Here is a 15087-nt window from a genome sequence, read left to right on the forward strand (position 1 = left end):
GACATTAGGGTTGATTGATGTGTATCATAGTGTGTTATTTTACTGCAAACTCTAGAGTTGTTTGTGACACTTATAGGAATAGCTCAATGGATTGATCGGAAAGAATAACTTTTAAGGTGGTTTCATACCCTACAAGCAATTTCATCTTATGTTAGGAACTTTGGAGTGACTTTTGTCGCACGTTGAGGGATTGCCATATGATCTAATTATGTTATCATTGTTGAGAGAACTTGCACTAATGAAAGTATAAACCCTAGGCCTTGTTTTCAAGCATTGCAATACCGTTTTCGCTCACTTTTATTACTAGTTACCTTACTGTTTTTATTTTTTCAGATTACAAAAAACTATATCTACCATCCATATTACACTTGTATCACCATCTTTTAGCCGAACTAGTGTACCTATACAATTTATCATTCTATTGGGTGTGTTGGGGACACAAGAAACTCTTTGTTATTTGGTTGCAGGCTTGTTTGAGAGAGACCATCTTCATCCTACGCCTCCCACGGATTGATAAACCTTAAGTCATCCACTTGAGGAAAATTTGCTACTGTCCTACAAAACTCTGCGCTTGGAGGCCCAACACGAGTCTATAAGAAGAAGATTGCATAGTAGACATCAGAGCTCGAGAGGTTAGGAAGGCGATGGCAATAGGGGATGTGAGAGCGTGAGGAGAACTTCGTGGTTGCTCCCCTTTTATAAGCTATTGTAAGCCCCCAAGGGTCCCTTTACTGCGCCGTGGACCTAGCCGCTTCCCGATATAATCGTGTCGTTATGCGCGCGTGGGATAACACAAATAATTGATCATATCCCTTTAAAACGGGGCACGATCTCCATATTGATGGGACATGCCAATGGAGAAACTACCTCGAACCGTGTTTCAAGTTTTCATAACCGACCGGTCGTGACCTTTCGGCGAAAGTTGTCAGCTGAGGACACTATTCACACTTGGACAGCTGGCCTTCGAGGCTAAGTAATACATGCAATTCGGGAATCAGAGCATAATCCGTACAATGCATGGCTGGACATGGCTAGACAACCCTTGAAGGTTTGACTAAGGGTAATTGTAGATCTGGCGCAAGCACTATGGGAAGAAGGAACTAGTCCACAAAGCCGACGATTCCCACACAAACCTTGGTTTCGAACACTAGTTCGGGGGCTACTGAGGGTGTCTTGGACTAGGGGTTCCTCGGGCTGCCGGTCAATCTCTCGTGGGTCGGACACTTGGGCCACTATTATTGGAAGGCCGAGCTATAAGCGACTCCATGTTCAAGAAGGAAACCTCCGAAGCCTTGGTGTGTCCTCCAAGTCAAGATGATAGAATCGGCATGTTTATTCACTGATGGCAACCGACCATGTGTAACCCTAGGGACCCTTGGTGTCTATATAAACAAAGGTTTTAGTCCGTAGAGGCCAGAACCTTCATCCAACTCATTTAGGGTTTAGTTCATCCGATCTCGTGGTAGATTAATTCTGTAACCATCATATGCACATCCATATAATCAAGTAGGACGTAGGGTTTTACCTTTTCAAGAGGGCCCGAACCTGGGTAAATATTGTCCATGCGTTCACTGTTCCCCATTGATCCAAGATCCATAGCTCGGGACCCCTACCCGAGATCCGCCGATTTTGACACCGACAACGGGGAGAACCTTATTCCATTTTCAGGGAGCCGCCACCGTTTTGTCTTCCAGACCAGGACACAAACACTAACAAAACTCGATGAAATATCTAAAAATGAAGTCCTCCCGCCGGTAAGGGTCGGGATCCACCGCGTAGTCATAGGCCCTAAGGACATCGAAGACGAGGCGGAGTGGCGACGGCGCCGAACCCTGAATTTGTTTTACCATGTGATACTCTTATCAATGAAAAAAACAGTACCGAACTTGATGGAGAAAAAATATGTTTGTGAAAGTGCCTGTCTAAACCCGAGCGAATATGTTCCTGCAATGATCAGCAAAATCCAAATTTTAACAAAAATGAATTGAATATTTGGGTTTTTTTCCTCAACAAACGTTGCTTAGTGGCTATCTACGTGCAAAGTTTCGTGACGGAATGCCGTTCGTGGTGGGTTGAACAAATAAAAACAAGATCAATGCTCCAAAAGTACTTTAAAATCCATGTCCATACGTTTGGCCAATTTTTCGTTTCAGCTCGGTCGGGTGGTGAAGTCCATGTTTGATAGCTCTCTACACATAGAATAACTTGCATTGAACTGAACAGAATGCAATGGACTTAATTATCTATTTACCTTTTTGTTGCAGTGAGTGATGGTGGACAGTGATTTGGATTGTCAGAAGTTGATGTGCACTAGATAGATGAGCTACTGCTCAGTTTTGGGAAAGAAATGAGAAGACATATAACTTAATTACTCCATCCGTTTCATAATATAAAAACTTTTTGACGCAACAGTAACATCAAAAACGCTCTTATATTAGGGACGGAGGAAGTACTATATAAGAAAATAGAACCGATAACATTACCTTTCTAAAAAAAATCGATATCTGTTTTTTGTAAACAAGCAGATATTTTAGTTTGTGCTCAGTTCTCAGATATTGAATGATTTAAATGTTGCATTCGATGATGCGCATTCAGTGGGAGGAGACGTCCTCCTCGATGACGAGGCGTCTACGGTAACTTCATAAATCTCAAGATGATATGTCGGCTCAGTCTCTCGAAGGTGCTCATATGGATAAGGTATATGTGCGCGTTTAGAGGATGAGTGTATTCACGTATATATATATATATATATATATATATATATATATATATATATATATATATGAGCGCTTACGTCTGTACTGTATTAAAAAAAATGTTCCGTGTCACAAGGATGCAGGGACATGTTAAAACTGGCGACTGAAAAACAAAGAAGAAACAAAAAAACATATCGCTGCACGAAGCTAGCATGATGACCCATTCAGCACCAGCGCCTGCCTGCCTGCCCTAACCCTAAACTAGAATACTTTTTGTCTAATTGCCTGCACCTGTCGAGACACGGAACAGGCCGAAACAAAAGACCACGTCCGCCCGGCCGGGAACATGCGTCCTGTTTCGCTCGCTCCTCCCCTTTTTTGACGCACACGGAAACAAACTTTTTTTTATAGGAGAAGAAAAACAGGTGTATCGCGGAAATGGTTTTGTTAGTCGCCAGCGGGTGCGTGCCTCCAAATTTACCGACGGACATCACTCTATCGCATACAATAACACATATCCTCTCGCCCCGCTGGCCTTTTCAGCGTGGCATGCGGTGTTCTAATCAAGAGCGGTCGAGCTTATCCTCCCAGAAAATATCGGGGAAATGATTTTGCAGCCGAGAGAGAAAGAGAGCTGCAAATCGCATTTCGTTTTATGCACTCGTGCGTCTAGGTGTCGTCATATGCCAAATTGCTTATACATTACGGGATTACTTTGATATATAAAGTAATAATACTACTAGTACGTCTTGTCCTGCTACATGTCGTTTTTGTGCCGTCTCCACTGGTCTGTCACGCAGTTACCTATATTCTCCTGAAAAATAGGAGCAGAGCTGCCGTTTCGCTTGGGATGTTGCGGGGTTGCTGTCTCAGAAACTGAATTGCTAGTGGAGAAAATGCGAGAGCAAGAATCCGTGACGGGCTCACGCGCATCGCTACAGTGGCTCGTGCATGATTGGCAGGAAATATTTGGCCTCTCTCAGAGTGTTTTCTTCTGTAAACCATATCATTTTCCCTTTTTTCCATACCTTTCATAACCGATGGATCGACGACAATAATTAGAGGCGAGCTCCCTTCTTGGCGCCTTCTGTTTATCCGTTTCCGTCTCCCGTGGAAACACAAGCCGGTGTGGGGACGCTTTCGGCTGGGTAGGCAGAATCAAGTGGAAAAACCCGCCCATACCGATCGGCGGCCCAACTGCACGCGGGCATACGAAGAGAAATTGAACCAGCTTTCACATTCCATAATGTCTACTAGTCCAACTTAGTGGTAAAGTATGTATAAGCAAGCCCACAGGAGCAGCCTCCATGTTGCGTCGAATTTTCTCAACCATGTTAAGGGTTTTGTGTTTATCTAGCCTAGTAGTGCTAAAAAGAATGTAAAAGGTGGCCAACCATTGACACGGGCGATTTCCCCGGACCGCCATTTTCAAGCAGGGCACATCATTTCGGTGGAGCCAAATACGCTAAAGTCGTAGGAAAACAGTGTGCAAAGCTAGGCAATTAAGAACTATCATCGGGGCGGAAAGTTCAAACCTCTGGACCCTCCCTCTCTTCACGACGTAGGAATATCACCACATGGGCTCCGCGATTTCTTCACCACGAAAGAAAGTTTCAATCCTACACAAATCTGCCAAATTCCACACGGAGCAACCTATTGCCAAAAGAAGGGGCGCTCACCCATGTGACCCTCCTCTCCAAACGATCGAATCCGCTCCACCTGCCACGAAACAGGCATTTCTAATCTAATGACATGATAGCCCTTGGACCCTTGCGTGACCTAACAATGAGTCCATTTGGCACAGCACTCTGCAATGGCCGCCTCGGATCCAAGTCACCGCCCAGAGAAAGATAATTCCGTTTCGGCAAACCACTTGATTGCTCCTCCGGAAAGACGCCCCAACCGTTTCTTCATATGCCTCTTCACTACACACCGTGACCATAATTATGTTGTGGTAGTAGTAGTACTAGTACTACTAGTGCTACCTTTTTGTGTGGCACTCCAGGTCCAGGGGTACGTAGGAGTACATATGAATGTAGATGGTCCCAATGTAGATTGTTTCTTCAGCACGGCATTTTTACTGTGTTTTTTTCTACGTGGAGGAGCAGTTTTACTTCTTCTTTGGGCAGCTGTGTTTTTTCATTTTCCTGAACTTACTGTGCACACAAATGTTTTGCAACTTTGATCTTGGTATAGTAATGGTTTGCTGAGTTCACAGCAATAATGCGGAGGAAAGCGCTGGCGTGAATCCGTGATCGGGTCACTTGAATGCAGCGAGCCCTGCCAAACGTAGGGCCTCTGTCCAATAAATGCAATCGTTGCAAAGGTAGAGAGAGATAGAGGATGGATGGGCCATGGCAGTGGGAGACTGGGAGTGGAGTGGAGCCCCTCTCTGTATGACTAGTGCGCTTACGGATTGACTTGCCTGTTTGTTTCCTCTGTAGGGGAAAGGAAGGAAAACCCCTCTCTCTCAAAAAGAAAAACAAAAAAAAACTCAAAAGGAAAACTGCCGGAGTCTTTGGAATCCATGAGAGTTGTTGCAGCCGAAGCATGCCAGTCAAATGCTCAAATGCAACAACGTATTGAATATTTTTCAAATTCATGCAGTAAGAGCAATTTCAATGGGGCGACCCAAACGGACGATGATTTCGTCCGCTTTTTATTCGTTTGGGTCGGCCGCGCTGTGTCAACTGATCCAGCGTTGGTTTTGCATTCAATGGAGGGGATTGATCTAAGGGGAAAACAAGCCAGCACTTGGCAGTTTTTAGCATAGAGACTCCATACTTCTAGTTTTATGTACATGCAACAAGTTATGCACTAAATGATCTTCACATTACAAATACATTTAGAATAATTAATAGTAGTAATTTAAAATAAATTTTAATAGCAAAGCAAGAGTGAATGTACGAAATCCTATTTTAACAAGTTCTATATATTATATTGCAAAGTTTTTATATTACACTCAAACATGGGCGATTTTTAACCAGTCGGACATTGCACGTTGCATTAGTCTCCCGCCGCTTGCTCCGCTACCATCCTATCGGCCACCGCGCTGCGCGACTCGGAGTCGCCGCTGTCATCGCCGAGGTAGTGGAGGAGGCGCTTGTGCGCATGCTACGCAGCAGGGAGGGCAACTTTTTTTACAAGTTTTATATGCTACATTCAAATCAGATGATTTTTAAGAAGTTCAACTATTTAAAAAAATAATAAACAAAAACTTAGCGAGGTACCAAACGGATCTCCAATTGTTGTCGCGCAAATTCAAACGAGAAGTACAAAAATGTGGGTTTCCAACGATTGCCGCGCATTCATGCCAATCTTCCCGCTCGACACCCCTCGATGACATGGATGCCGGTGAGACCGACCTGACTAAGACCCCTACTATGGGTGTTGCGCCGCAGTGAAGCAGTGTTGGCCCGCTTGCCCCTGCTATTTAAGGCATGTGACCGAGAACCCTACTTCAACCCCCGTCGCCGCCTCTCCATCGCGTCAAGTGGGAGTCACTATCGTTGCCTCTCAGCTACGTCAAGCAGGAGTTGGCATCACCACCGTGCTACCGCGTTGTCAGAATTGGTCGCGTCGAGGAGGTGAAGGCGGAGCCACCCTCCCGACCGTTCAACATGAACACGAGTGCCGCACCATGTTCGGCACAGCGTCACACATCATGCCAGACTGGGTGGTGTCGGACCTGACCTCGCACTAGCTTGGGCCAAGGGCCGGTCCAGGACCACCGCAGAGACATTCGTGTGGTGCCGACGCCGCCCTCCGACGGCGACAGTGACGGCACAAACAACGACCAATGTGCTGCCAACTAGGGCGTTCATGCGAACGAGGTCACCATCCGGTACCTCGCTTAGTTTTAGTTTAGTTTTTGATAAATAATTAAACTTGTTAAAAATCATCTGGTTTAAATGTAATATAATTCTTTTGCAATATAATATATAGAACTTGTTAATCATTGGGCATGCGTACATTCAGTCTAGTTGTTGCTATTAAAATTTATTCTTAATTACTACTAGTAATTATTCTAGATGTATTTGAACTGTAGAAGGCACTTAGTGTATAGCGTGTTGCATGTACACGTAAAACTACAAGTGTGGGCTTCGTAAAAACTGCCAACTATTGACTGGTTTCTCATGGATCAATCCCCTCCATTGGATGTTGAATGGACGCTGGATTGATGGCCGCATGTTACAGCGTGACTGCCAGTGGGCAAGTCATCCGATCCCAGTCCGTCTTAGATATGGGTCGGCAGCGCGCTCAATGCGCTGACCTATATGTATTGGTGTGGTCGGCTGGCCATCCTATTTTGCATTGATGAAATTGCATCTAAGCATATAATCAATGAACCAAATAAAATAGCATAGTTTTATAAGCCGAATAAAAATAAAAATGTCTCACATAGTTTTGCAAACAAATAAAAGAAGATATATCTATTGGTTGCCAACATGAACCCACGTATACTCAACCAAATCATTTTGCAGTTGTATATGGATTTCCCAATCACGCATGTCATGATGAAATTAGATGAATTGTTCAAAGGTTGCCGCTCCTCATGCACAGGCACAACATTCTCACTCTGAAACTGAAACCCTTAATTGTACAGATGTTCCGGACGCTCGTCTTCCACGTTCATATTGTGCATGATCACACAAGCAGTCATCATCTCCCATAGTTTTTGCGTGCTCCAGGTATTAGCAGGATACCAAACGATGCCCCATCGAGATTGCAAAACACCAAAGGCACGCTCAACATCCTTCCTAGCACTCTCTTGCTCTTGGGCAAATCTTTTCCTCTTCTCTCCGACAGGGTTGGGTATTGTCTTCACAATAGTGGTCCACTGAGGATAGATACCATCACCCAGGTAGTATCATTTGTCGTAGTTGTGGCCGTTGACAGTAAAGTTCACCGGTGGGTTGTTGCCTTCGGCAAGCCTAGCAAACACCGGCGAGCGATGAAGCACGTTGATGTCATTGTGTGATCCGGCCATGCCAAAGAAAGAGTGCCAGATTCAGAGATCTTGAGACGCTACGACTTCTAGTATGACAGTGCAAGCCCTGACATGACCCTTATACGGTCCTTGCCAAGCAGAAGGGCAGTTCTTCCACTCCCAGTGCATGCAGTCTATGCTGCCAAGAATCCCTGGGAAGTCCCTGTTGGCATTCATCGCCAACAAACGGGTTGTATCTTCAGCAGTCAGCTCTCTCCAGTACTCAGGACCAAACACAACAATAACAGCCTTGCAGAACTTATACAGGGACTCTAGGCATGTAGACTCGCTCATACGGACGTACTCGTCAATGAGATCACCGGGCACTCCGTATGCAAGCATTCGGATGGCGGTAGTGCATTTCTGATAAGAGGAGAAACCAATCTTGCCAACGGCATCCTCTTTGCACTCGAAATAGTCATCATAACCGACCACGCCCTCTCTAATACGGTTGAAAAGATGCCTACTCACACGGAAACAACGGCGGAATTTTTGATGTTTGAACAACGGGTTTGTTGTATCAAAGTAGTCCTTCCAAAGAAGGAAATGCCCGCTCTCTCGGTTGCGATTCAACGCCGGAAGGTGGCCGGAATGGAGCCACGGAACAACGGCCATTGGCTGTTGAGGTGATGATGGACCAACATGGCAGCCAATATCTCCTCCTCGTCATCGGACGACGAATCGTCGGAGTCGCAAAGGAAATTGTGAAAAAAGAACTCGTCGGCAGAGTCCATTTTGTACCTTGGCAAACTGTCGAACAGTTTGCGGGCGTCGACGAAGAAGACGGCCGGCGAAGGAAGTCGCGATGCGCACGGACCAGCTAGTTGCCCCGCCGACGTCCGACGAGCGTGCCGGTGAGGATCTGGCCAAGGCGGCGAGGCGGCTTCTTGGATTGGGGGCGGCTGCGTGATGGGGGCGTGGGGGTGGAAAGCAGTCGGTTCCTCAACGGCAAGACGGCGGTGGCGGGCAAGGTGGGAGTGGGCGGCGTTGTTGGGCGGATATGGAGGCGCCGACAGCTGGCAGAGTCGCCGGCAAAAATGGACGGTGGCGTCGGCGCGAAGGAGACAGGCGAGGGTTGTTGTTGATGGGGGAGGCCAATGTGCCACCGACCAATGGACTCGAGGAAGAAGAAATCGAGCGAGCGCGCGTCCGTCACGTGTCCGCCACCGACGTAAATCCGGCTTAAAAATGAGCCGGAATGGATCGTCTGCGGACAAAAAGCGGACATGCGTCCATTTGGATCGGTACGTTGGGCCGATCTTTGTGTCCGCACCGACCCAAATGAACGGCGACGGATGAAATAAATTGCTCCATTAAAGTTGCTCTGTACTTATTGTTTTGTACTGTACTATAGCTTTATGTGTACATACCTTAGACACGAAATGGCATGATTACAGTATTTGTAGTATGGTGTAGCTCGTCTTTTCTGTAGTGAGTGTAGCTTGTCTTTTTTATTTTCTTTTGTGAGTGGAAGGGCTTTCCTATTCGGTGCCCATTACGCCCGGTAAGATGCCAACTGCGAACTGGCGAACACAACCCGAGCTTGGCCAGCCCATATAGTTTTTCTTTCCTTTTTCTGTTTATAAAAAACCAAAAACAGGAGCTTGTGGTGAGTCAGACACGGGATCTGAGAGCAACTAGTTAACGAGTGCTCCTTCAGGAGCCTCGCAACTATCAGTGTCACTTGGCGTGTTCTTAGCCATTCATCATGTATCGCGCTCTGGGAGCTTCCTCCGGATTTTATTTTTAATTTATTTTTACGCATACATTTTTGGCTTTTTAAACGGGTTTTTCGGATCTTTTTGATGTTTTGGTTTTCCATTGGTCTTCCTTAGCTTTTCGAAAAAAAATTACGAGAAAAATGCGTTTTCTTTTTTTCCCTTTTCGCGAGAGTCACGGTTTTACTTTTGCGAGAGTCACGGCCGTTCCTTTCGAAAACGAAAAAAATTGTGTTTTTTGTTTTTTTCCTTTCGCGAGAGTCACGGTTTTGTTTTCACGAAAGGCACGGTTGTGCTTTAGCGAGAGTCACGGCCGTGCCTCTCGGAAACAAAAAAAACCGTTTTTTTCTGTTTTTTCCTTTCGCGAGAGTCGTGGTTTTGCTTCCGCGAGAGGCACGGTTATGCTTTCGCGAGTCACAGCCGTGCCTCTCGAAAAATGAAAAAACGCGTTTTTTATTTTTTACCTTTCGCTAGAGTCACGGTCGTGCCTCCCCGGAAACAAAAAAAAAATGTGTTTTCTCTTCTTTTTTTTCTTCTGCGAGAGTCATTGTTTTGCTTCCGCGAGAGCACGGTTATGATTTCGTGAGAGGCACGGGTGTGCGTCTTTCGTAAAAGGAAAAAACCCGTGCTCCCAGTTTGATTTTTCCGTCCGTTTTTTCGTGAAAAAAAGTTCGTCAAAACATATCAACATCGGATCTAATTTGAATATCTCGGCGGGAGGAATCCAACGGTGAAAGCGATTTGAGATTTGAACGCATAGTTTAAGAGATAAAACTTTTTGAATAAACAGATCTACTAAAAAAGAGGGAAAACTCCCAGGTTGCGACAAGTGGCGCACATGTAGCATGCCACTTGTCGCAACCTGGGAGGTTAGAGTGATTTTTGCCATGAGTACTTCTCAAATAATGATTTTGCCGGGATCTCCTTATGCCTGATAAACTGCAGTAATCACCCGGTCCACAACGCATGTTGTGATTACTTCTCCCTTTTCATCTTTCTTTTTCTTTACTTTTTTCGTTTTTTCTGTTCCTTGTATATTTCTCTTTTAATTTCTCTTTTTTTCTTCAATTCGTGAACTTTTTTAAAATCGATGAACCTTTTTCAAATTTTGTGAAATTTTTAAGAATCGATGAACTTTTCTAAAACCCATGTTTTTATTTTCAAAACCACTAAATGCTTTATAAATTATGTGAAAATATTCAGAATTAGTGAACTTTTTTTCAAAGTCAAGGAAATATTTTCAATTTGGTGATTATTTTTTGAAAATTGATGAACTTTTTTTCAAAATCAATGAACTTTCTTAAAATTTGAGATTTCTTTTAAAAAAACTGATGATATTTTTCCAAAATCAATGACTTTTTTTGAAATGGATGGATTTTTTCATAAAATCCACAAACCTTTTTTGATTTCACAAATTATTTCACAAGTAGTAAAAAGGCGCTCATGTTTTTTCTACCAGATCAACATCACAAAAAAACATAAAAAAATAAAACTAGGTGAGCGAAGCGAGCATGGGGTACGGGAGCCTCTGCTGGGCCGTAGCGCCCCTGCTCACTTTCTGGCACTGAAGACGCAACACCTGATTAGAAGGAGAGCAACTAGTTAACGAGCGCTCCTTCGGGAGCCTCGCAACGATCAACGCCATTTGGTGCACTCTCAGCCATTCGCCACGTGTCGCGCTCTGGACGTTTCCTCCGGATTTCATTATTTTTATTTTTTCACATACATTTTCGGCTTTTCAAACGATGTTTTCCGGGTTTTTTCGACGTTTCGGTTTTTCACCGGTCATCCTTAGCTTTTCGATAATTTTTTTGAAAAAACAATTGCATGAAAAAACACGTTTGTTTTCTTTCGCGAGAGTCATGGCCGTGCCTCTCGAAAACGAAAAAAAACGTGTTTTCTGTTTTTTCTTTCCTTTCGTGAGAGTTACGGTTTTGCTTCCACTAAAGGCACGGTTGTGCTTTAGCGAGAGTCACGGCCGTGCCTCTTGGAAGCGAAAAAACGCGTTTTCTGTTATTTTTCCTTCGCGAGAGTCACGGTTTTACTTCCGCGAGAGGCACGGTTGTGCATTCACGAGAGTCATGGCCGTGCCTCGAAAACGAAAAAAAATGCATTTTCTATTTTTTTTCCTTTCGCGAGAGTCACGGTTTTGCTTCAGCGAGAGTTATGGTCGTGCTTCCTCGGAAATAAAAAAAAACATGTTTTTTCTTTTTTTCCTTCCGCGAGAGTCACGGTTTTGCTTTCGCGAGGGGCACGGTTGTGATTTCGTGAGGGGCACGGGCATGCCTCTTTCGAAAAGGAAAAAAAAACCCGTGCTCCCGGTTCGGTGTTCGTTCGTTTCTTTCATGAAAAAAAGTTCGTCAAAACCTATCAACATGAGATCTAGTTTTGAAGAGTTTGACGCGAGGAATCCAAAGATGAAAACGATTCGAGATTTGGACGCACGGTTTAAGAAATAAAACTCTTGAATAAACAGATCTATGAAAAAAGGAAAAACTTCCAGATTGCGACAAGTGGCGCACATACAGCACACCATTTGTCGCAACCTGAAAAGGTTGAAGTGGTCTTTGCAACGAGTACTCCTTAATTAGTGATTTCGAAGTAAAAGCTCGTCTTTGTACCTTTTTTTTGAACATCACAACCCAAGGGCTGATATTTGTTTCGGCTAACGCTACAGCCCACGCCCAGCCGGCCATATGTCCACCTGGCCCATTGTGAAATCAAGTTTGATGGGCCTACTTCCCTACTTCTCCACGCAGCTAGGGATCGGCCCATTAGGGTAGGTCCCGCTACCTACTATGGGGTGCGTCGCTATAGGTCGGCTTGCGCCGGTTTTTTAGGTTTTCTTTTTTCGTTCTTTCTTTGGTTTATCTATTATCTATTTTTTCACCGATTTTCTTCGGGTTTTTGTTCTTCAATATATGTGGTTTCCTTTGTTTTTTTGCCAGTTTTCTTTGGTATTCTTTCATCTTTATACAGTGGGCTTGCTTTCTTTCTTTTTGGTTTTCTTCGGTTTCTTAAATTTGCTTTTGTTTAATTATTGGTCTTTATTTCTTATTTCTTATTTACTTTATTGATTTTAACACATTTCTAATGTGTTCGTGAACATTGCACTTTTTTTGTATATAGCAAGAATATTTTTATAGTACTCAATAAACATTTATCAAATACATGATTAACATTTTTGCAAATTTTATGTTTCCATATCCACTTTTAATACACACTTTTACATTTTTTATACATCTATATGATTTTTATATATGTTTTAACATTTTTAAATACATGATTTCAAATATTTTAAATGCTTGTTTTGAAATTTTGTCAAATAGGTGTTAATTTTTTGAAATACACACTGATTTTTTTGAATGATAAATGACTTTTGAAATATTAAAACATGTTTTTAAATGTCATGAACAAATTTTTTAAACTCGTGAACATTTTTCAAAATGTAACTTCCAGTTTTTTATGTGTGAAACATTTTTTTGACTTCCATGAAAACATGACATACATTTTTTCCCAACGTGTGACATTTTTAAAGGGTATAGGCATTTTTTTCTTATACTTAGAAACATTTTTTACATGTTAAATATTTTTTAAATGCAAGATTAACTATTTCAAAAACATCTATATAGAATATTACGAAATATAAAGAAAAGCAGAAAATAAGAAAATAAAAAGAAAACAAAACTGTGAATAAAATGGAATGGGAAAAGAAAAAACAATCATGGTCATCATGACATCATATTGACATCATACATTGTTACTGGGCCGGTCCAACACTAACTCCCTGAGGCGAGGCTTGCCAGTGTCTCTCAACGAGCGATACATAGCCGCGCCTGAAACAGTATACCTGCAAAGTTACTTAACTTCTATGAGCATGCACCTATGAGGGTTTCTCGTTCTACAGTGCCACTGCCGTAACACAAAATTTGATCCCCTCGCCTCCAGCTGTCATCTTGGCGCTGAGAGGTGGGGGGGCCTTAAATCTTTAAGAGTTCTATGTTCCGCTTCAATATCTAGTGGTCCTCGTGGTTTTTGAGAATAAAATTACTCTTATTCTTATTGTGGTGCCATAAAGTTAGAGAGTTTTTGTGTCCTTACAGATTCAATTATTCAGATCTAATGAGCTATATTAGCGTGCCAAGCGTTTTTTGTTGGTTTGATTCTTCATGGGGTGAAATATTTCTTTACACCATAATGAAGATATTGTGATTTGACGGCCTGCATTTTTAGGGGATCATCTCAGACCCAAGTAGGTCATCGATCATGACTTTTCATCTTTTTGGATGAGCGACTCAATGCGCTTTCAAAGATCTTTATTGGTAATGTTTGTGCGGGTGAAATAGAGAGAACATTGTTGCTCCGGCCTCTTTACTGAAGTCTTGGGAGTATTTTTTTTCTAGCAGAGGCGTGTTCAAGAGATTTCATTGTAATTTTTAGTCATAGGAGTTACTTTGTATATTCTTGGATCTTAGATCCAAATCGGTGTATTTGTGATTGCTATGAGTATGAAATAAAATTAAGACGCCCGCCAACTCAAGTGCTCCGCAACACTTTTAGTGGATGGGTAATTTCGCGAGGAGGATAGTACGACGATAGTTGCGATAAATTATACGGAGACACAACAGCTCGGTCATCTTTGCTGCATACCGCCATCTATTCAATTGTAACAATGCATTGGAGGCGGAGGTCCATGCTATTATGATCGGTTTGACGCTTGCTCGTCAATATATAGAGCTACCGGTAATGGTTCAGTCTGATTCATCGACTGCCCTATCCTGTATTTCTGATTCTAGTTTAGATCACTTAGCTTATTGTCACTTAGTAGCCGAGATTATGTCTCTAATGATTGCGTAACAAGGTATAGTTGCTTTGAGCAAGTGTGGCTCGAAAGAGACCCCATGTACTGAGCTCTTGCTAAAGGATTGTAGCTCTTAGAGAAAAGATAAGAGAACATTGGGCATTACCAAAAGAATCAGTACTTGCCGAACCTAATCCGGATTGGCTGTTAAATGCTTTAAGTCTGTGCTCAGGACACATGCGAGAAAAAATGCTACTGGTTCTCTGGCGGTCATGGCATCTTAGGGAGGATATTGTACATAATAAAGGGGAAGCAAAGCTCTCGGACTCGGTCCTTTTCCTGATGAATTATTGGGAAACGTTTAACTCTGAAGCCCCAGCTGAAAATGATATCAAACGGAAAAAGTTCTTGCATGTTACTAAGATGCAGTCGTCACCAGAAAGAATTATACAACCAAAATGTCACTGGTCCAAGCCCCAAGGGGCTGAAGGAAATATGCCCTAGAGGCAATAATAAAGTTATTATTTATTTCCTTATATCATGATAAATGTTTATTATTCATGCTAGAATTGTATTAACCGAAAACATGATACATGTGTGAATACATAGACAAACAAAGTGTCACTGTATGCCTCTACTAGACTAGCTCGTTAATCAAAGATGGTTATGTTTCCTAGCCATAAACATGAGTTGTCATTTGATTAACGGGATCAGATCATTAGGAGAATGATGTGATTGACTTGACCCATTCCGTTAGCTTAGCACTTGATCGTTTAGTTTGTTGCTATTGCTTTCTTCATGACTTATACATGTTCCTATGACTATGAGATTATGCAACTCCCATTTACTGGACGAACACTTTGTGTGCTACCAAACGTCACA

The sequence above is a fragment of the Triticum urartu genome, chromosome 7A (genome assembly GCF_056163025.1).
Source record: "Triticum urartu cultivar PI428250 chromosome 7A, HENAU_Tu73, whole genome shotgun sequence".
Taxonomy (NCBI): Eukaryota; Viridiplantae; Streptophyta; class Magnoliopsida; order Poales; family Poaceae; genus Triticum; species Triticum urartu.